The sequence below is a fragment of the Mytilus galloprovincialis genome, chromosome 1, assembly GCF_965363235.1.
Source record: "Mytilus galloprovincialis chromosome 1, xbMytGall1.hap1.1, whole genome shotgun sequence".
In the NCBI taxonomy this organism is placed as follows: Eukaryota; Metazoa; Mollusca; class Bivalvia; order Mytilida; family Mytilidae; genus Mytilus; species Mytilus galloprovincialis.
In genome coordinates, this window is record NC_134838.1 from 73662498 (window position 1) to 73687579 (window position 25082).

The 25082-nt window shown below is 32.3% G+C and overlaps 1 long non-coding RNA gene across 1 annotated transcript; it reads right to left on the reverse strand.

Annotated features, from left to right (window-relative positions):
• Positions 1 to 16999: 16999 nt before the first annotated feature.
• On the reverse strand, positions 17000 to 20646 carry LOC143083457 (uncharacterized). Its single transcript, XR_012980715.1, has 3 exons — positions 20540 to 20646; positions 18090 to 18205; positions 17000 to 17084 (listed from the first exon to the last, which is right to left on the reverse strand). It is a non-coding gene; the product is annotated as an uncharacterized LOC143083457 (long non-coding RNA).
• Positions 20647 to 25082: the final 4436 nt, after the last annotated feature.

Genomic DNA, 25082 nt, shown 5'->3' on the forward strand with positions numbered 1-25082 from the left:
AAGGTACTATTGTAACTAAGAAAGGTAGAAGACAGGTAATTTATCTCAAGGTGACATACCTACTACTAAAACATTTATCGACAAACGCGGTGAAAACTTAATACGAGACTGAAATATTTAGACAGTGTATTCTTAAATATATGAGAAATGATAGTCAAAATTTATCAATTTGTATTAGTACTAGAGGCTTAATTTTGAAGATTGATATCGGTATATTCTCACAATCCACTTCTGGGTAGAGAAATGTCATTCGAAATGCACTTTCTAGAGCAGTCTGTTTGGGAACATTTGAACGATTTTTGCAATGTAATGCTAGCCATACCTACAAACACACATTTATTTGGTTGACCGAGATAAATTGCATATATACATTGTGTTACGCACCGTTCAGAAAATAATACACATGTAAGAACGAGCACTTTAATCGGTTAATGAAAAGCGATCATAAAAAAAGTTCTTGAATTTCCAATTAACATTGAAATATTGAAAAATTAATTGAAACATTTTAAAAAAGTCAATATGAAAAGATATAATACGAGGAATCAGCCTTCAAATAAGAATTAATTTACATCGTTTATTTCATTATTAAAATACGATACGATCGAATTACAATTGATTTAAAAGTCAATCCAAAGGGTATCCATTGCTATACTTGAAAATTGCCGCGAAATGCCATTTCAAGACTTCAAGTAATATTAGCTTTCTAAAACCGAAATTACTTTAATTACCTTGCTGCGTATGTCTGCCAACCTACAAAGTAAAAACAATAAAAATATTCAAAGATATGCCTACGTGATCATTTACACAGTGTTTTTGTTGCTAAGGTTTTAGTTTTTGACGTAGAATTTTTGTTGTTGATTGTCTGTCTGTTTGTCGTCTCACGAATTTTGCAAAGTTTCCTATCGAAATATGAGTTATTAATGCCCCCTTGGTTCCTTCCGCTTTTTTTTAACACACATTTGGTTTGATTCTTTTGAATTCTTCGGAGCAATACTTATAGAGCATTTGTCTACGTGTTTCCTACTGGTTGTTGGTTTACAAAGATATTTTTACATTGTAAAGACTGCAAGCTGAGTTAATTCAAGAACTCATTTGAAAGAAGTGTTTGTTATTGTACTTCTCGGTGTGTCTTGAGTTGTTTGAGCTATGTTGTATTGACTTTACCCTCGATTTCAGATATGAGTTCATCTTTATGAATATATAGATGTGGGTCAAACGTTATAACATCAGCAAAGAGATTAGATACGGCATTGAACAATGGACCTTAATCTGGTGTGTATACTAATAATTGTATTGCATTGTTTCCCTGGAATGGCATTGTGAGGTTTGCACCAATTAAAATGCCTATAAAATAAGCAGTGATAAGGAGACATATAATAGTATGATTGCAAGTGAGACAGCTATCAATTGGTGTCTAAATTACAGATATGAACAACCAAACTGTATAGTAAGCTTTAGAAGATCTGTGATAAACATATGTAAACAAGACATTTAAAGAAAAAACTAATGGCTTAATTATAATGCAACAATATACGGAGAACAATATGGCAAATAAGGACAAACAACAACCACTGCAATACAGTCTTAAGCGAAAGGCACTCGAAGGATGAACGTAAGGAGTTTACATATATTTCTGAGCGTTCAATCGTTCCGTCAACTTATGATAGTAATTAAACAACACAACATAACTGTAATAGAGGGCCGAAAGATACCAGAGGGACAGTTAAAATTATTGATCGAAAACAAACTGACAACGCCAAGGCTAAAAAAGAAAAAGTTAAACCGACACGACAAAACATATAAAACTACCTCCTCGTTGGTAAACAGATGACTAAGACTAACAGAAGGTAAAACTATGATTGAAACGAGTTGAATAAGAAAACAAGTATAATTTACATGTATTTACCCACAAAGAATGCTCACAAATCTACCCAAAGTTGCGTTAATTCGTAATGTATTTATTCGCAATGTAATGATAATACGCGCAAATATAATACACATCAAATGTCATTATGAAAACTACGTGGAATCTTGAAAGTATTCAATCACACAATGGACGCAAAAAGATTGCAACAACTATTTCTGGGATACATGCATACATATTCATTTATGAACTATTGGCGGACACTGTTAAAATTATTGACTGTACATTATGCAATTGGTATTTTTGCACAGGTTCAGGTAGATAAGTACAATTGATAAACCTTAATCACGTAATTTCTTAATTCAATAGTCGTTCTACAAATATTAAACAACAATCTTTGGTCTTTCAAAAACTGGTGTATACTGCCTTCGTACGTTAAAGTGATTTGATGACATAATCATAAACAAACGCTTCTTCAGTGTAGGAGTCGTTATAATCTACAGATTTAATAAAATGATAAAACTAATTTACCAAATTCTATACAATTTATAATTATATTAGCCATGAATAAAAGGAGTGTTGTCCTTTTTGGTAGCCAATCACCATACACTAATATTGCATACTAATTTCATTGTAATTATAAATAGCATGTTGTTAAATGTATCTTCTTGAATATAAAAGATTTTAAGTATATTTACTAATATAACTTAAGTAAATTTCAGAAAATTTAAATGCTTACTTTTAAATGGTCAACATTCCTCATGTCTAACTATTCTTTAAATTTTTAACCTTGTATATATATATATATATATATATATATCTAAAAAAAACTTCTGTGTAATGCAAATGTACTAGTTGTAGGTTAGAATTCTTATATTGATAAAATTTACCCAGTTCATTCATTTTGTAATCTAATTATCAGCAGCTCTCAAATAAATAGATGGTGTTCAAAGAGTTTTTCTATGGAGTAGTATCTGTGAAAGCACAGAGGCGGATTTAGGGGGGGGCAGGGGGCCCAGGCCCCCCTTTTTGGGAAAAAAATTGGTTGCTTATATAGGGAATTACTGAAGCGTGACTGGAGCGGGTCCCCTCTTAGGTCAGTCAGTGGGCCCCCACTTATGAAAATTTCTGGATCCGCCACTGAAGCATCTATGTATTTTCTATTATATGTCGACATTGATATTGCAAACGAGAAGCGAAAGATACAGAGGTGATATTCAAACACATAAGTCGAAATTAAACTGACAATGTCATGGTTAAAAAATAACAAAAATGGTAAAAAAGAATAAAAAACCCAAAAGAGAAACAAATTAACACAACATAGAAAACTAAACACTAAGCAACATGAACCCACCAAAAAAACCGGGGTGATATCAAGTGCACAGTAAAGAATAATTTAAACATATTTATTTATAGTGGATTGGGAAACAAGTTTTTCAACTTATATTAATCCCTTTCCACTTTGCGGGTGCGAGTGCTGCCTTGTAGCGGCATTAGCCTACTCTTTCGAAATCTACAAGGGTGTCTTTTACGTGCAAGAGATATGGATCTATCTTAACACGAGTCAGCCAGTAATCGTCCCCTTCCGACGGACTATCATTGTTTCCTCAAGACGATACTCGCAAATAATTGAGTCCCTGAAATTTTCATCACCGAACGGGAATCGAATCAGGAACCTTTGTGTTAGAAGTCCGATACACTAACCACTACACCACGGCTATCAGTTACTACTTAAGAGATACTTAGTTAATGAAAAAACGTTCATATAACAATTATGAGTTAAATACTACAGGGCAGTGACCATAATTATAAATTGACGATAAGATGAACTGAAAACAATTGAGGGAACATACATGTTTTAATTGTCAGAATATATTCATTACTACGTCCAACTTTACGTGTTAACCTTGCATATACATATATTATTTAAAAACAAATGTATTGCAGGCTTAAATACTCACGCTGATAAAATGTATCCAGTACATTCATTTTGTAATAAAAATACCAGCAGCTCTATAATATGTACATGGTATTCAGAGAGTTTTTTTATAAAGTAGTTTCTGTGAAAGCATCTATGTATTTCCATTATACGTCGACATTGATATTGAAAAGAGAAGCGAAAGATACAGAAGGGATATTCAAACACATAAGTCGAAATTAAACTGACAATGTCAGGTAAAAAAGAAAACGGCCAAACGAGATCAAATTAACACAACACAGAAAACTGAAGACTAAGAAACATGAACCCAATCAAAATACCGGGGTGATACAAAGTGCTAAGGAAATCAGAAGAAATACTTAATGTAAAAACGTTCTTATAAAAATTATGAGTTAGATACTACAGGGCAGTCAACATAATTATAAATTGAAGATAGGATGAACTGAAAACAATTGAGGGAACATACATATTTTTAATTGTCAGAATATATTCATTACTACGTCTTTGGTCTGTACAAACGAGCATATGGTCCATAAACTTGCAATTCATGATTTGTCTTGGGACAAGAAGATATGAATATGCTTTATGTTTAATAGCCTGTCCTAAAATGGGTTAGGTGAGTTCATAAGTAAAATACTGATTTTGCATTAACCAAAAAGGAGTGAGTTTGACGTTTAAATCCCAAATCTAATCTTTACATATAGGATTGGTGATCCTAAAGAAGCAAACATGATTTGGCATTGTATCGGAAGTTAATGCTAAATTTAATCGTCCAAAACAAAGTATACTATAAGGGTTTTAAAGAAATCGGATTAAACAATCACTTCCTTAATGAACTGAGGAGTGACATATGCAAATGAACTCCTTAAAAAGTTAAAACTATTGTTTAAGTAGGGTGAAATAATGGAACTAGATTAGTTAAAAAAATTCTCTTATATATATCACATTCAACGTCTAGCAAACTAGTCATCTAAACAATGAAAAGTCTGTTTTCTTTAAGTATTTGATGTTGATGTTTCTTGGGCTGAATGTGTATGTGTGTGTGTATGTGGTTGGAGAGGGGATGGAGAGGAAAAAAAGTAAAATAACAAAAATCAGAAAAACCAAACTTCGAGGGAATATTTAAATGGAAAGTCAATAGGCAAATGGCAAAATCTATAGCTCAAACACATCAAACGAATGGCTACCAACTGTCATATTACTGACTTGGTACAGGCATTTTCTTATGTAGAAAATGGTAGATTAGACCTGGTTTAAAGCTAGCTAAAACAATCACTTGTATGACAGTCGGATAATATTCCAATATATTGACAACGATTTGTCAACAAAACAAACATACGTACCTATAATCTATACTTCAAGACCATCGTGTATTTTTTGTTAAACTTTTAGGAAATATTTATTATAAGGTTTTGGTATCTTTCGATTAACATTTTTAGAAAAAGGATGAGACGTTCTTTACTTACCTCTGGTTCAAAAAACGTTCTGCTTAAACACTAGTGGCATTTAAAAATGTCTAAGTAAAGGTTAAAAGCTATTGAATACCGAATGAGTTAGGAAATGTGTATCCAATACAGGTGAAGTTAGTATTTTGCTACTATGGGGGAAGCAATTGATTATATCACAATCAAAATCATCTCGTTTGTCATAGATTCAAGTACTGAGATGGAAAATTCGAAGTAAATGTCTAGAAATGAGACAAAGGAAACCGCGTCTAGTATTTCATTAATTTCTTGTTCTAGGTGGTATATCAATGGAACCCAAACAGAAAAATTTGGATTGTTAATGAAGCTTACATAATCAATATAAATTATCTGAATGTGAAATTAAATGATCTAGCTTCCTTGATTTTTTTGTTTATGACAATTGTCTGAATAACTTTGACTCATATGAATAAGAAAAGGTCGACAAGGAGAGTTGAACAGTTCGTTCTCATGGGAATGCCGATGATTTGTTGAAAAAGCCTACCTCCAAATTTAACAAAAATGTTGTCAATAAGAAACTCTTGCATACTCGTCACTTGTTCCTCTGTGTAGCATGTTTTATATGTAGGTTCACTATTGACAAAATATGCCGTTTGTTATCCAAAAATAATATTTTTTTTAGCGTATTCTACCATTTCATGCATAAAAGCATTGCGGATTATTTCTTTAATAGACGATTTTGTTAAATTTAACATTGGGAATAGAGGTATACAGGGTTGAACAAAATCAAAAGTTTTGATAGAAATTATTTAAGAGGAATGGGATGTAAACCGTTTCCTTTAATGAACCAGCACAATTTGTAAATGCCATTCGTTTTGCCGAAATATGTGTCACTATATCTCGCATAACAGTTTCATATTATTATATGATAAATGTAATTTAAAAGAAAATAAAAAGACGAGAACAATAAACGAAACATATCTAAAAGAAGAACATCGAAAGAACAAACAGGTGTCAACAAAACAATATTAAGCAATCTTGAATATTAAAGGACACGTACATGCACCCCGACAATAACATGTATGAACTTTAGTGCTCTGAGGTGATACCGTGATAACATCCATATTTCAATACCGCCGTTGTATAAGCACATGGATATATCTTGTTATCTCTTTCTGTCCTATTTTCTGTCTAAACGTTGATGCCTATTATACCTCATTGGGGCGTTTAATCGTATGTAATTTAGTCTGACAATCTTTTGAAATTCCCAAGTTCGAAATAATCATAATGAAATAAAACTAACTTGGCCGGTTCCATTAGTGTGCAATGGTAGAAAACGGATATTCATGAAAAGTATTTGTGAGAAAATAGTCCTGACAATACATTTTCTCTCTTTCTCGACAGTTACTTTTAGCAAATATCCCGCTAGGACATTTCATCTACATGTATTTACGTTCGACAAATATATTTAATATTATATCGTTTTAATTTTATATGATATTAATGACTAACTTCACATTTAAGCTTACGCTTCAAAAAATATAGAAGTCGTTACATTCAACATATTACATTTCTGAAGAAAAACAAATTTACCAAACGCCGTAAAATTTAAAATGGCATTAACATTGAATAAAGGGACTTTTGTGCTTATTTGCTGACCTTTTGCTATATGGGTAACAAACAATCGTTTAATTGTCAATCTAGATAATATCTGGTTACATTTTCTTCTTATTAATTTAATACATGTACGTGATAACTGATTCTAATGCATTATTGAGTGTTTGGAAGCATTGTGTTGCGCAATTGACACATTCGTGTGTGAAAAAGTTCATACAGAACTTTCTGACATCCAAAAAGTCTCGGAACCCGACAAAGGAAAACTAGAAACTTTTAACTGAACATTTTATCTCAGCTTTGTGTGTTTTCATGCGATGTTCAGTGTTAGGACCAAATTTCTTTTGCTTTTCCTGTTTTTGATATTTTTTGCATTTATACCGAAAAGAAATCCAACCGTTGCACTCTTTACTCAAGGAGAGATATTGTCCTCATTGTATATACCATCAAATAAACTTTGAGTCCCAAAAACTCTGAAAGTGGAACTGTGAGTAAATGAGTACCTGACAAAGCGGTTCATGTCAATGATTATATTTTAAAGCTAATATTGCTTTGATAGCCACATTTATTGACTATCTGATTTCATATGTCTGTGAATAAACCAAAGGCATTTAAGTGTCAATATAACTATTGAGACCAATAAGAGGATGCATTATTTATGAACAAAAGTAAGTGTAATTGAATCCGCAATTCTTCATTACATTATAACATGAGTATTGATTGTATGATAGATTTAAGAAACGAAAGATTTATATTCGAGTATTTTCCGGAAGCTGACACAATTATGGAAGATAAAAGTATTCTTGTGTACTTTTAAAGATATCAATACACAAGTATATCCGCCAAGAAACCAATAAATACAGTTGTACTTTAATAATTAAATGAATCTAAATTAAATTTATTTGTAATGTATAGCATTATACATTATGCGATCATCCAAAAACTGACATTTGACTTTTGCCACTTGGTATATTCTCGTTTCCCACCTGCTTATTTTAACATGTTGTTTATGCTATATTAGGTATCGGAGCTTTACTAAATAGTGGGACTCATCAGGGAAAAAAGTCTAGCAGTGTATCAAACCTTAAACCTTGGTTGCCAGTAAATACACGGCCGACACTCGGCTAACCGAGGGATTGGTCGGTTAATCTACATGTATATTGAGTATGCGGCTATATCGGCGGTTGGTCTGTTAATCGGGTTGGCTAAAGTCTGTTAATCAGGTGTTATCGAGAAAATCATTGAAAGTTCAGCATGTTTCATTGCATATCTTTTTAAATATATTTTATCATAAAAATTATTCATGTCTAACTAAGCAATTCAATGTACTGAATCCAGTGGTGTAATCATTATTTTTCTAGCTTCGATGTACGATCTATAAAATGAAAAGGCGAGTTACTCATCAATAAATTTATACACATTTTACACACACAAAGTGTACACAAAATGACATGTTGGTTGAATTTACTTGTATGCAATATTTTGAACATCGAAAAAATACAGGCATTATGTTTGTTTACTATATTGATATCATTATGTGAAAAATCTATACGAAAATCTGTATTTTGGTGACATAAATCAATCTTTATTTAAAACCTGGTCTGTTAATGGGTCAGATGTATAAAACCCGGTCTGTTAATTGGTCTGTTAAGAAAAAAAGTAAAAACACAAAAATACTGAACTCCGAGGAAAATTCAAAAAGGAAAATCAAAAATCAAAAGGCAAAATCAAAAGTCCAAACACATCAAACGAATGGATAACAACTGTCATATTCCTGACTTGGTACAGGCATTTTCTAATGTAGAAAAGGGTGGATTGAACCTAAGAGTTACAATTGGCAATAAATGAATTGCTATAGGTAGCACTCCACTGTTAGGTGTGTGGTTTTGCATTTTGGCTATGGATTTTTCAAATATAAGAGCTAGTGTGAAATAAAATTCATTTTTGGATAGCTGAGTATTAAAATAGCCTTCGTATTGGGTTTATATGAACATCAAGATTATGTAATGTATGTAATATAGGCAGTTTTCTACGAAAGCGTATTAGCGCCACACATTTTTTCTTCTTCCTATCTTTGCGTTATAACGCAAACATTTGAGATATATCGCAAATATCTTGATTTCAATTTTTTCTTAAGTTTTGTATATATGTCCGTCTGTCATTCATTTCGGTTGTGATTTACTAGTAGATAAAAAGAGAAACATACATACAAGGCCAAATCATTATAATAAATATTCATAGGATTAATGGAATACATGAAGTGCAATTATACATAAATAAAGACTGATTTGTGCATCAGAAAAGTATATAATTTAACAAGAAAATAAATATAGTATGGTATAAAGGCTTATTTAAATTGAAAGATCAAAAATAATGTCAAACAATTGTGAAACTTCCAAGTATTTTTTAGATGCTTGGGTAGCAATTTATGGAGAAAACATAATTTTATTAATAAAACATCTTCATTCTATATATTTATTGCCAAAGGGTAGTTTGAATCTAACCAACTTTACACCGTTCTCAAACGAAAGCTTACTTTGGAAGTATCTTTTTATTCGGTTATAGCTATATTAGCAGGGTTGATTTTTTTTCTTCGGTTTAACCTCAAATTACTCAATTTTCTTTGTAATATATATATACTAGTATTGTATGGATATCGTTTTTGGGGGGCTTTTATAGTTTGCTGTTCGGTGTGAGCCAATGCTCCGTGTTGAAGACCGTACTTTGGCCTATGATAGTTTACTTTTACGAATAGTGACTTAGATGGAGAGTTTTCTTATTGGCTCTCATGGCACATCTTCTTATATTATGTTGTCATTATATTAGTCCATGATATGTTCTAATCATTTAAGCATTTTACTTTGCAATCTTGAATAAGAAATAATATAAAACAAATGTTTGCGTTATTACGCATATGTTTATTTCGCAAAGGCTTGCTTTATATCGCAAATACGCAAACCTTTGTGTAATAACGCAAAGATAGTAAGAAAAATTTTAAAAAAGAATGTGTGGCGCTAATACGTACGCTTCCGTAGTTTTCTGTATGACAGTCCGTATTTGTATGTCCATACCATACATTTTCCGGCAATTATTGTAATGTGTTTTTGTAACTTTTTGTCGCACGAACTGTGTGATTAGATTTTACGAAAAAATGAGGCGAAAGACACCCATTTTTATTTGATCATTAGGAAGATTAATGTAAACAGTTTCTAAAAAGGTATCACTCAAAGGCATTGAAATTCTATTTTGATCCAAATTTGGGGGATATGTGACATGTTCACCCCTTTTTGCAATATTTTATGGTAAAACAGAATGTTGCCATGAATACTTAAAAGGAATTATTTTTCACCCTTTTAATTTTTGAAAATCAAATCTATGGAAGATACTGATTACATTCATATGCACATGACTCAGGGCCGTAACTACATTGAGGCAAATGTGGCCTCATGTTGGAAATTTCCAAAAAAAAAAAAAAAAACTGAAACAAGATTGTCTTCATATCAACCTGAATTGTTTTCACGGAGAAGTGTCTTGCAAGTCTTTCTGATGTCGCCCCTGCATGTTTTTCGTGATCCATGTTTCTATTTTACTTTTAGTTTTCAGTGTTGATGGTCTATTGTTTGTACTTCTGTGTCCCGGGTTTATTTTGTGTTCATTTATTGTCATACTTTATAACTATAGTCTGCAGAGTGTTGATTTTCATTTGTAAACTGTGGTTGTCAAGTGCCATGTTGCATGTCCACCGATGTCCAGACATTGTACGAGAAACTATTTTAAGAATATACGATGCTACTGGACATAAACAAAAATTGTCGTTTCTGCATGGAGAATTGAACATGATATCAAAGAATACAAAACTGGCTCTTTTTTTGTAGATAAAAGTAGATAGCTGACATGGTTTAAATTAAAGTAAGACCTCCAATTTCCTGGTATCAAATCATCTTTAAAAAAAGTCAATGTATTGCCATATGACCTTTTACATTGAAGGATTAAACTTGCATGAAGTTGTGTTCAGACTCTTAAACAGAAAATAAAAGAATATGCAATAAACGTGCACAGGACCTTATCTCACACAAGGTCAATGCGTAGAAAAAATACAAATGATCAATGGCCAAAGCTTTTTTTCCTATTCTTCATCTTGATAGTTGATGGAGGTCTTCAACAATAAAAGAATCATTAATACCGTAAAACAAGGTCAAGATGGTCCTTAGTGTCGACTTAAGCAGTACTAGTTCCTAAAATATAATACTGCACTGTCACTATATTTAAATATAGTCATAAAAAAATCACCAAAGTCCGAATTAAGCACAAAAACAAGACAACAACAGACAGACATAATGATTATGAGAATTTCGGTTTTTGCTTTATCCTACATATAGGTCTACTTTTAATGTTGTCCCCGTAAAACCTAAAAGTCTTAAATTACAATGAATCTATGCTTTTGCTTTGAGACAAGAATATTGTCGAAAAAAATAGCTTGAAATTAATTGAGTTTCAATGTAAGAAAGGGTTCGGAAAACGCTCAGAATGCACGATCTTGCGTTATTTTTCTCAGAACTTCTGGGGGCCTTAAGCGACCCCCAGACCTCTCGCCAAAATTTTTTCGCCTCATTACGCTCGGCGAATATATTTTGCCTCAATATTAAAAAAGGCTAGTTACGGCCCTGCATGATGTACAACACAAACCGTTTAGTAAATATATTAGAAATCCAGGAATAGGAGATGATAAAACATTTTGTGGCTCATTTTTAATTTTATTTTCTAACTGTGGAGTGCTACCATATGGGTATTATCATATCAAATGGGTAGACTCAAGCCGAGCGTCTAAAATGTACGGAAACAACACATGAGCAATGAAAAATAAAATATACGGAAACAACACATGAACAACGAACAATTTAGACAATGGAATTTGAAAATTGATAAGAATGGTTTTAAAAAGGGTAGTATTAAAGTAATAATGATTTCATCCAAGAATGGTCGCATATATCATGTTGATTTTGTTTAATTGTCATGAATGACACCAATTTGTCATCTTCATTGGTAACAAGTATATAAATCAGAGATAAACGTCGTAATGTTACTAAAAATAGTAAGTAAAATATATTGGGATGCTAAAATATAAAGAATAGAGAAAGAATAATGAGTAAGATAAATACAATGTAGAGAAAAGTGGCATAACAATTTAAAGAATACAGAAATAAACAACAACCCCAATCTGGACCCTCATGGTATACACGAGAATCTGGATGGAGACGCAGAATATAGAATAATAGATAAGGACAGTTGAGAGTGATGCATTGCTAAAAAAGAGAGTAAAAGACCTGGGTGTTGAAGCAGTAACGGATTGCGATTAACTCATAATGGTGGCAAATGCTAGAATTTTACACGCGGACAACTGCAGTTAATCTCTGCGCTTATATATAAATGTAGAAAGGAACTAAACGGAATTAAATTAATTAAAACTTAAGATAACCAAATGTAGCTGCATTCGTTCCTTTCCATTTACTTTTTTAGAATGATTTGTTAACAACATAATTATGATTAAGTAATAGAAGAAAAGAACCAATTGGATGATGCTGACGAATTAGGGTTTAACGTCCAGTGACAAATATAATTCGTAATGAGAACGACAACACATTATATGTACCCTGTGTTGTATTAGAAAGACACTTTCAGTCGGATTTGAGAACGTGATACTTTGAAAAGACACAAAAATTAAGGCTGATTGAAAACGTTAATAATAAATTCATGCATATTCCAGCGGCCAATCCATATCACGCTATATTGAAGTGATACATCCTTCAATAAAATGCAAAGAAAGACAAAATAAAAATGCTCTAACTAGAAGAAAACTCTTGCACCGTTTTGTCATATTTTTTTTTACTCAAGAACATCTCATTCTTAACGTTTTCATTTGAAAAATATAAAGGTAGAAAAACTATTGTCGTGGCTAAATAACTCTTGACTGACACAATTTCAATTGTCCAACCCATTAACATCGACTTTATCCCCATAATTTTTACTAAAACGTGGTATTATTCACGTTATATTACAATTATGAAATTTTTACTAATGTCAATTTATTTTTTAGAACCAAAGTGCTATTTTGTGTCCTTTAAATGCTATCTTAAATTGTTTGTTTCGCCTTTTATTAAAAAAAAATCTATGCGTACAATGTATAAGCATAAATACTACATACTTGCGCGACGCCTTTAAGTTTTACTGAAAACTGCGCAGACTATGAAATATTTTTACAGGTGTTTTTTTTTTCTTGACAAATATTTTTTTCGTGACAAGTCGAAAACAATTTTTTTCTTTCCATTTTAGCATTACATATAGTGGCAGCTGAGGGTGAAACAATCATTTTTTTTTCTCAGAATAAAAAACAAATTATTTTTTTCTCTAAAAACTGAAATCAAACCATAGCCCCCCCCCCCCCCCCCCCAGAAAATCAAATGGTTGCTGCCTTAACCGACCAATCTCTCGGTTAGCCGAGTGTCGGCCGTGGAATACAAATGTATTTTTATCTGTCGTAATAATTGTCTTTGGGTTGAAGGATTATTTCCGGCATCGCCAACGTCGAAATCGTGTTTAGTTATCGCTCGACTCCGTGCGTCCGTTCAAAAGACATTGCATAATCACCTTCGTAAAACTTTTAAAGTTTTTTCCGAGGCAGATTTTTTCAATTTATATTAATTCTATTGATAATCTTAACATTTGTTAGTTGAATACAGAAAATACCGGTACCGTAATATCCCGGCTTTGTTAAGCATTAGTAGTTTATACTAATTTTGTTAGTACTAATTTGTCTATTTATTTTTGAAATGTATATATTTATAAGATATCCGTATATTTGAAAAAGAAGAGGAAAAATGACAGAGATTTGGAAAAAAAGAAAGACAAAGAAAGAAAGAAAAAATATGTCTTACTTACAGCATTCATTACAACTCACAAGGATTTTGTTCTTTTGAAATATATTTGTTCAAACAACCATGATTACACCCCAGCTCCTTTGGTCTAACAGGGGTGATCTGAGCCGGATCACCCCTACCAGATCACCCTAGTTTGAGTTTCTTTGTTATGCATGCTTTCCTTTGTTCTGTAACATTTTGGCGGGAATGTCAAAACCACTATAAAACTTATAATTAATTATACGGAAAAGACTATCAAAATCCACGTAGAACAAGAATGTGTCCAAAGTACACGGATGCCCCACTCGCACTATCCTTTTCCATGTTCCATGGACCGTGAAATTGGGTAATTATCTAATTTGGCATTAAAATTAGAAAGATCATCTCATAAGCAACAAGTATACTAAGTTTCAAGTTGATTGGACTTCAGCTTCATCAAAAACTACCTTGACCAAAAACTTTAACCTGGACGGACGAACGGAACCACAGACGGACGGACGGACGGACGAACGGAGCCACAGACTAGAAAACATAATGCCCCTCTACTATCGTAGGTGGAGCATAAAAAATCCAGTGTATATGCTGGGATTCGAACTCAAGACCTTTAGCATATCAAGCCACGACACATACCACTACACCAGGACGAGTGGATACGAATGAATAGTAATTTGACATAATTAAAGGAAGCAAGATCTTTTTATAAGTGGGGCGAGTTGTCAAACTTTATTCAGTGGTGTTTAAACCTTTTTCGTTAATAACATGAATAAGTGAGTTTTCAGACTGATTGTTCAATTCGATTTTACACTTTTTCAAAAGTTGGGCGAGTAGGTAAACAAGAGAGGGGCGATTTTTTTTATAAAGTGGCGATATAATGTGGGCCGATTGGCAAGTGGGGCGAGTTGACATTATTTGATATCTATTCATCGTGTTTGAGGGTCATTAAGGGTATACATTATATCGTAATATATAAAATATATTATAATGGTTGTGTGGCATTCTTAAGTAGATTTTATGAACTGTAAATGGTTTTCCGTCTAATCTAAAACAGCTGGGATGTAAAATAGTTATCCCATTCGGACTTGGTGTGTCAGTGTTAGATCACCGTCTGGCCTCCGGCCATCGGGGTGATCTTGCACTGACACACCGCGTCCTTGTGGGATAACTATTAATGAACATACACCTACTATCATATTCAAAACAGTGTGGCTATGGCCATTGATTGACGACCTAAATTATCCCATTGACTGGGACAGATTATGTGAACGTTTGTCTGTAACGACCACTGTTCACTACTTACTTGTTAAAGACACTTAAACTGTGGGGTCACCAAAGGTTCTCAACACCTAAATAAAGTTATTCGAAAAATTCATCAGGAATAACACGATGTTTTGATTTATATCAATAATATAAATCAAAACATAAAGGTTATTCCTGATTAGTTTTTCGATTTATTTTATTATTAAAGGCGTTAAGAACCTTTGGTGACCCCACAGTTTAAATTCTATAATAAGTAAGTAGTGAGCAGTGGTCGTTACAGACAAACGTTCACATAATCTGTCCCAGTCAATGGGATACTTTAGGTCGTCAATCAACCCAGTAAACAATCCAACGTCGACATTACGTTGTGACAACGTTATACTATCGTTGTGACAACGTAGTAAAATTACGTTGGTACAACGTAATTTTGTGAACTCCAAGGCACGTGCTGACAACCATCCACACAACGTTGACACAACGTAATTTGTGACGTAATTTATTACCATCATAAAACGTTGTAACAACGTCACAGCACAACTATAAATGTCCCTTGTCCTCATTTAATTGATAAAATCAATGCAATTCCATTGAAGAAGTATGTAAACAGGGTCTTTGTTTTTTCTTTTGACCCGTTTTAAGGTGTAAATTTTTCTATGTGGGAAAGATGGACAATTGTTTATATGTACTCTATTTCCAAACTGCCAGCTGTATATGAAATTGTCAAAAAGTTGGTTTTTATTAATCTTTGGCAGGTTTCAGTGTGAAATGTATAAATGTCTAGTTTTCCCAAAAATAGTTGTTTAAGGTTTATAAAGTCTTAAGTTTTTAACTTTTGCAATACTGAAGTACAAGAATTACACATTTCCATTTAACAAATTTGCAACTTTTCTTTCTTTTAACACATAATACTTTTCAAAAAAAGAAATTTTGTATGATGGCCAATAAGACAACTCTCTATCCTAAAATCAAATATTGATGATGTTAGCAATTATAGGTACATGTACAGCCTTCAACATGACATCTTGGTAAGTGCTTCAAATTGTGAATGTTTAGTGTTTCAGTGGCCTAGAACTCAGATTTCACTATGATGGCAGAAATTCTAGAATGAAGGTTTCACTTTGACGACGGAAAACCATTTTTAATGAATTATTCAGAAATACAACAAACTACCATATTTACCTTAATATTTACTTAAAATGCATTCAGCTGGATTCACTACACGATTACAAGCTAGGAAAATCGGCCCAAAATCTGACTGTCTAATTTATAAATATATATATTCTACACAATTCTACACAATTCATACACACTTCTAAAAATATCCCAAATGAAGAAAATACCTGAAATTCAATTCAACTAACTATTGCTTTTTTCCTTTGACCAACTAGAGAGAGTATAAAAAAGAAGATGTGGTATGATTGCCAATGAGACAACTGTCCACAAGAGACCAAAACCTATCCAACAGTTTAGACTTCTTTTTTCTTACAATGTACATGTAGCTACATGAACCAATAAAAAAAATAATAGTTTGTTTCTGAATTTTTATTTTTTATTCCAAATTTTAGTCTTGTGTTGGTTGTATACATTGTACATGTCATTCCAAATGTTGGTTTTCTGCCCTCTAATCAGCTGGGCAATTTGCACAATTGTTTCTGCATACACGTAGTTGGTATTGGTAATGTTTTCTACTCTAGCTCAGTCAATATAGTACACTGGATATGTAGGATGGCTTGTTTCGAAGCTAAAACATTTTCACATATATGTGGTTAAATTTTCGGAATACGAAGTGCGATTTTTTTTCACACAACAATTTCTTTGAAAATTTAAAACTTTGAATACATTAAAAAACTCCATAGTTTTTACATATTTATACTATGATCCTCTACTTTCCAGATCAACACAAATGGTAAAGCTCAGTCACTTGTTAAAAATGAAACATGTTCAATATCACTACAGAGACAATTTTTGTTTACACACAACTTTTGTGTTCCTCATTTGATGGCGCATTAGTTCCTCATTTGGAGGTGCATTAGGAATATTGACCCAGCTGGTCTTGTGTTGGTTTCAGATCTCTGAAAAAAAAATCATAAATTATAAAATACAAAAAAATAAATTGATCCCAACTTATGAATTACAGCAGTTCTTAAAAATTATCCTGTGTTTACACATAATCAATATTTTTTCTATTGCTGGTCCTATAATAAACTGCAGATTCATAATTATTTTATGTTGTTACTGAGATGTTTGTATCTTTGCCAATTATACACATTTTGATGATGTATGTTAGAAATTTAACACAATTTCAACAGTATATAATTATTCATAACTTATGATTAACCTTCGTTCTTATTTAAAAAATAAATTTGTTGTTAAATTGAACATGTGTTAATGAAATTATGTCTGTTCCAGAAAATACTATGTCCGCCCCTAAGGGACAGCCCTAAGCCCTTTTTAAAAAAAAAATTCCAGCACCGACAGAATTAAAAATTAATAAGAACAACACTTCCTTTGCATTTTGGTATTTCATACACAACCACCCCCAAATAAAATTTAAGAAAAGAGCTTTCCCTGGGGGAGAGGGGACATAATATTTTCTGGAGCAACCAGTGGTTATTCTACAAATAATTAATAAAGGAAGTTTGGTTTCACAATATTGTCATTTTTCAATTAATTTAAGATATGCAAAGGATTCTACCTTAATAAATTTAGCATGTACATCGATACAACAAGACCTCATAGTATATGCCAATGAACGCAATCTATAAAATCAACAAATTATAATTTGATAAATGAAATTAATATAAGAAGAATGTGTCCATGAGCCACAAATGATCTTATCAAACTTAATTTAAAGGACATATCTAGAGAACAGTAAAGCAGATGCTCTCCAAATTCAAACTCTGCGTTTTATGATAATAAGCGTTGTGTATTGGTTGCATAACATGTGGTTTAGGCAAACGTTAGATAACAAAATCCAATTTTGAGTTCAATGTACATGTATGTACGTACAGTACAAGAGTTAAACTATATCACTCAGTTAAGGAGGACAGAAAAAGAGCTGATCAACTGATGTTTACCTTTTTTAAATCTTGGTCCAAATTCTTGAGCTGGTGCATGCTTAACTGTTACATGGTTACTGCAATGATTTCCTCAACCTCAGACACATTGGATCTGTGGATTTATATACAAGACTCTGGAAAAATAAATAAAAATACGTTCAATTATCTTTTATATTCTTCTGTCTGTTTCATATAAAAAAGAAGATGTGGTATGATTGCCAATGAGATAACTCTTTACAAGAGACCAAAATGACACAGAAATTAACATTTATAGGTAACCGTACTGCCTTCAACAATGTGCAAAGCCCATACCGCATAGCCAGCTATGAAAGGCCCGAAATGACAATGTGAAACAATTCAAACGAGAAAATTCACCGCCTTATTTATATAAAAAAAATGTTAGTCCAACAAATCTTTAGGAGAACAAAGTGACAAATTTAAATGCATTCCAAAATTCATATGTTTTAGGCCACGGTTTTTTAATTTGTTGGTTTACGGATTTTTCTCATAAAAAAGTCGGGTCGGTCGGTCGGAAAAAAAAAAAAAAAAATCTTTCAAAACAGAAAAATATGCAAGATAAATATATATTTCACCTTACTTCACAAAATGTTTGTCTTATTTGCTGTTTTGTCATCATTTCTTAACATTTAGTTCGATGAAATATTATTGATCAGTGATCATGAACATCGCATGACATCGTTTAATAGCTTCCTGTAAAAAAGGGGGGTTGCACGGACAAAGACGAAATTAAATCGTCATTTCACAAACAAGAAAAACAGATTCCCGTAGCTCTCAATCAATTCCAGAAAACTTGGTAAATAATGATCTTCAGTCACAAAAACTGACAAAGAAAAAAAATGTAAAAACGTCGTACAAAAATAAGTTTCAATACATGTGTCGAAAAACATAATAGACTCGTCCACTGGAAAAACGACAATATCGGGTTAATCAGTTGTCATGCAATCCGGTTTTTATCCCAATGATTGATAATATGAAACAAGAAAATTTCAAATGATTTGTTAATATTCAGTACTTTAATTGATGTATTCCACCTGTCAACATTTGGACAAGTCTATTTCTCTGAGATGATGCATCTTACGGACTGATGACAAATAAGGGAAACGAACTTATTTTGTAATAGGTTTTCAACACAGGTTTCGTTCCGCAAAATTATTTGCGCAAAAGACATTTCAAGGTCAGTTATAATTGACTTGTCTATTTTTAGAAACGTAAATTGGAAGCTTTATTTTTCACAACAGAGAGTGTTATCAACTTTGTTAATGATTAATGCATTTCATTTTATAAAAAAGAAAATTTTAATTATTTTTCAGGGATACTGCATTGATAAGGGTCGGCGGGAATAAAAAAAAGCATGAAAAGTCAATTTTATTTTTATTCTGAAAATCGGAAAAATCGGGTCGGCGGATCCGTAAACCAACAAATAAAAAAACCGTGGCCTTATGATTGATTACAACATGGTTTCTGATCACATATTTAGTGATTGTACATGTAGCTCGTCATTGATAAACATGTAGATTTCATATTATAAATTGTACAGCAAAAAAGATGTCCCTATGTACTGTTTTAACACCTGTAAACTGGGTTTTACCCTGAAAACAAGAAAATTTTACCCAACTTTCAAGGCTAGATCCTAGTCTAAATCATTATGACACTTTCAAGACTTGGAAGGCTGTTTTTTTATTTTTTTCTGGGACGCCTTCCTACAACGACCTAATCCTATTGCGACAACCGTGATGGCTATCTTAATTTTTTTCTGTGACGCCTATATTTTACAACATCTTTATTGGCACAATTGTCTATTTCGATGTCAGACCCAGTGATACAATGATTGATCGTTTGTTGCTCAACATCCAGTGGCAAATATTTCATGCATGTTAGCGACGACCCCCAGTGATATATGCAGCATTATCATTAATAGGCCGGGTTGGTAATATGCCAAGTTTGAAATGTGCGGAGTTTGTAATGGACCCAAATATCTAAAGTGCTGAGATGTTTAGCTTCACATTTTCTGATATTGATAACATGGATAAGACTTTTATGCTTCAATGATTATCAAAGAATAACAGAGCAGACACTTGTAGCCTTAATATATAGGGATAGTAGCTCTTGTCACAGATAGAAAACAAGTACTTGTGGCTGTGCACCCCTCCCCCTTTTTTTTACTTTCTACAGTTTTTACTTATTTTTAATTGCATATATCTTCAGAAACAACACAAGTTAATCACGAAATTTGATAAATGGATTCAAATAACACACATCATGGCTAAAATATCTTGTATCAGTGCAATATATTGACAGTATAAGAAAAAGTATCATATTTCAACACGATCACGTATAACCGACTTGAAAGAGGCGCCCAACACGGTAACAGCTGTTTTATTTTCATCAATCAAACTTGTTTTTATCATGGAGAACCTATTTGGTGTAATGTGCAATCATTATTTTACCTTTTTCTTTGTTCTGGAATCTGGATCAAGCTAAATTTCCACTGCCAATTCCTCACTGTTTTCAAAAATCAAGCGGCAACAGTGCGCATGCTCAGACTTTTCATAGGATGCAGCGGTAAAACCCGAGTACTGCTGAACGTTACACTAATCAAATCGTGAAAAACGATTATGAAATCCAAGTGATAAATGATGACAAAATTTTAATGATATAATAAACAATAAATATTCATACAAAATACATATATTAGAACATTAAAATTGGATTTGTAATATTTTCTTTGACATCTTGATGCAAATTATGTCTGCGGGAAAAAAGGGGGATTTTTTTTTTTAAATCGAAAAAATCGTAAATATATTCTAGTGAAGGTGAATGATTGATATATCCAGGAATACTCATTATGACATACCCCAAAAATTCGTCCCATAAAACCAGATTTTTACAATGTATTCACTACGTTCTTATAATGTCGATACGACGTAACAAAATGTTACGTCGGATTATGACAGTTATAAGCACGTTGTCACAACGTAATAAAATGTTACGTCCTGACAAGGTACTAAATTTACGTGAATCCGACGTAATTTCATAACGTCGTCTGTACGTCTGCATCCAACGTTGGATTTTTACGTTCCCACAACGTTGGTACGACGTAAACTCACGACATGACGTTCAGACGACCATTAACCGACGTCGGGAGTACGTCGTGTGTTTACTGGGAATGGCAACAGCCACACTGTTTTGAATATGACTCTAGAATTAAAAAACATACATATGAACCAGCATATAACAATATCAAATCATAACATAGATGGTGATGTGTAAAAGAAAAAGAGATACAAATAGAGACTAGGTTAGGTAAACAAAGTACCTATCATTTTAAAATAAAATATTTTAGTTTTGGAAGCCAGTGGTTTCAGCAGATATTAGCCATGTCAAAAGGGTTACTGTATTAAATATATTCTTTTTTAGTGAGAGCGATTCTTTGATACGATCAATCGTATACTTTATGACGGATACATGTTATGCAATTACAATCCGCTTCGACGTTTGCAGACATGGTTTTTGCATTCATTTTGAAACGTTTTGTTTTACTTGAATAATTGTCGATAATACGTTTGTAAGCAGCTCATAAGGATAAATTTGTTTTCTTTTATCACTAGACAATACAATGCTATATTCAGTTTCGTTTCCTCAAAGAGGAGACCTACAACTATGAATAATTATGATATTGGCACAAGTTTTTCCACTGATAGGTGTAATGCACTGCAAACGTGCACGTGGTAGAATCTCAGAGGATCTTTACCGATTTTCGTATATGACAGACAACTTCATTTGCCTATACAAGGATACAGTATCTGCAATTTAACAATAGGAATATTTTACGATGAATGGATCGACGAAAAAAACTCAACAAAGATACAAGTCACAAACCAAAGAGAAAATATGAGAGGTTGACGATAAGATGTCATCAAGACTTAGTGTTATAACTTTATGCCAAGCTCTAACGCTTTTACACTCCATTTACAGAAAAGTTAAAACTGATAACTAATAAAACGATTCTTTAGAGGTGACAAAGTGACAAAGTATTTTATTTGATAAAAAAAAAAACACATTACAATGTGTATTTTATAAACATGGTTAACAAAATATGTGTATAAACAAACAAATATATAATTTAAAAAATAGTAATCAAATAGAGAATATACATATTATATACAAAAACCTTTTATGAATAGTGACAATAACAAAGGAAATCTCAATGATATCAATATATAAATATATATATATCTTTCAAAAAATCAAGAGTAATTACATGTAACATGTTGAAACAATACAAGTTGAATATTTTTTCTTAGATCTAAAGATAGCATCATAGTAGTCTGATCTGTGATTTAAACCCATTATGTTCTATTCCTGATTTTAACATTGTGCCTGAGAGCTTGAATCGCGGATGTTACATACAAAGCAGGACACACTTACCATGTCGGCGCATCGGGTCCCGCCCCTTTTGAAGTTTATGCGATTCCCGAGTTTGTGTTTGCTGCCTTGATTTGTCTCTGTTAATAATTGATTTACAATATATGGACCACGGTACACTTATTTTATTCCTTCTTTCTCATCGAGACGGAATGGAGTTTAAGATAATATGCTGGCAACGAAAGCTAGGCATGAATTTAAGAATAAAACAATAAACTAATATTGAAACTTTAAGTATTATATTTCAACATTTTAAGCTGAGGATTCAAATGTACTCAATAATATCTTGAGCATCTTTAAGATAGAACGAAAATTTAATTACAAAAACAAATCACTTGTATCGTAGTAAACGAATATAAAATTAAATGAGATTATTTGTATATTTTGACAAAACAAGCTAAACAAAAAAAAAAAAAAAAATAAAAATAACAAAAAATAGCAAAACAAAACAAAAAACAACATATCTTTTCGTGAAACGGAACAGTTTGTGTGCTAAAAATACAAAAGAGATCAAAGGCCAAGTAATACAGTTTAAAAAATCGAGAGAAGATACCAAAGTGGCACTCACAAATTATGTCTTATAAAAACAGACAACAGCATGGCCATGAACATTGCAACTTTGTTCGCAATCAGTAAGGATTTATTAGCAAATCTCCTGAGACATTTTAAGCCATTGTTGACAGAAAATGATCTACACTAGATTCTGACAGTTCTACCCTTATAACAAATTATTTTATTTAAAAAACATTATACCCATAACGTATCCGACAGTTCTACCCTGATATTGTCAAGGGCGGATTCAGTCATTTAAAAAAAAAGGGGGGGGTTCCCAACCCAGAGTAAAAAAAGGGGGGGGGGTGTTCCAACTATATGCTCCCATTCAAATGCATTGATCGTCAAAAAAGGGGGGTTCCAACCCCCGCCCCCACCCCCTGGATCCGCCAATGTATTGTAGAGCGTATTCTGACAGCTTATAAGTAGTACTTAATACGGACAGATCTAACCAGGAAGATATATTGGCATTCTACAATACCTGACAACAGTTCTAACATAGAACTGATTCTGACAATTTTAATGTAGAACAGATTTTGAGATGTTTACCATGGACAACATTTTGAAAGTACTATTGTAGAGCAGAGGATCTTTTCAATGACATTTTCTTGAGTTACGAGTACTTTTTATCAGATTTATTGCGAAATGAGTATCTGTTTTTTGAAATCCCGAGCTGCACAGTTCAGACATATACTACATTGTCTGACGGTTCTACCTTAGATCATTTCTATGATTGATTATTCATACAGGTAAGAAGATAATTTAAAACTAATCCCAACCGTACTATCCAGACAAGTTTACGAATTCAAAAAAATATAGATAATGCAAGAAATATAACAAAAAATGATCGTAAATTATACTGAAATTTCATGAGTTACGAGTATTCTTTCTCGTCATTGTGCATAGATTATGATCAGTTATGTGAGCATTTAAATTCACAATACAATACTGTACAGAAACATACCAACTGCATATGTTCATTAATTTCTGTTGAGTGACAATTTCTATTACATATTTTAAAAAGGGATTGCAATGAGCCAAAGTTTTGACACACACTTTTTCTAAATTCAGCAACATGTAATACTGTGAAAAAACCCTGGAATATAATTTTGATATTCAATTTCACCAATTTGCAATTTGACATTGACTGATCTGTAGACTTTTGAATTTTTACTTTATATGAATACAAATTTTCGATATCCAAGGTCATTCAAGGTTGATGATTATACTTATTTACTAGTTTAGAGTTTTACACAATTATATCACTAACACGATCATTAAATTATATCTGTTTTCCGATTAATTAAAATAATACCATAGATGTATATTGTAGACAATGTTTATCAATAAAGGGCTGCGCTTTAGCGCATGATACGCCCGTTGCTCTTTTAACTTGTCTTTTATGCTTTAAATGAATTTATATGATCAACTAGAAATATATATACAAATCAAAAGGGATGTTACATTAATATATTCACCAAAGTTTCAAAATCCCCCTTTTTTAAGTATAAGAATTCATTACTTAAGAAAACGTAAAATCTAAAATTTATAAAAATGGAAAGGGAGCTTATGTCAATAGATATAAACAATTTATCAAAGTTGCAAACAATTTTGTGAAAGTGTTAGTTATTGTCCCAAAATTGGAAAATCCCCCCTTTTTTAAGCATAAAAATTCATAACACGGAAATATAAAATCTGAAATTTATAAAAATTGAAAGGGAGCTTACATCAATAGATATTAACAATTCACCAAAGTTTCATCGACATTGGTGAAAGCCTTTTTGAGTTATTGTCCGAAGTGTTGAAAATCCCCCCCCCCTTTTTTTTTTTATAAATAAAGCCCCATAAATCCAAAACTCAAAATCTGAAATTTATAAAAATTAAAAGGGAGCTTACATCAATAGATATAAACAATTCACCAAAGTTTCATGGACATTGGTGAAAGCCTTTTTGAGTTATTGTCCGAAATGTTGAAAATCCCCCTTTTTTTTATGAATAAAGCCCCTTAAATCC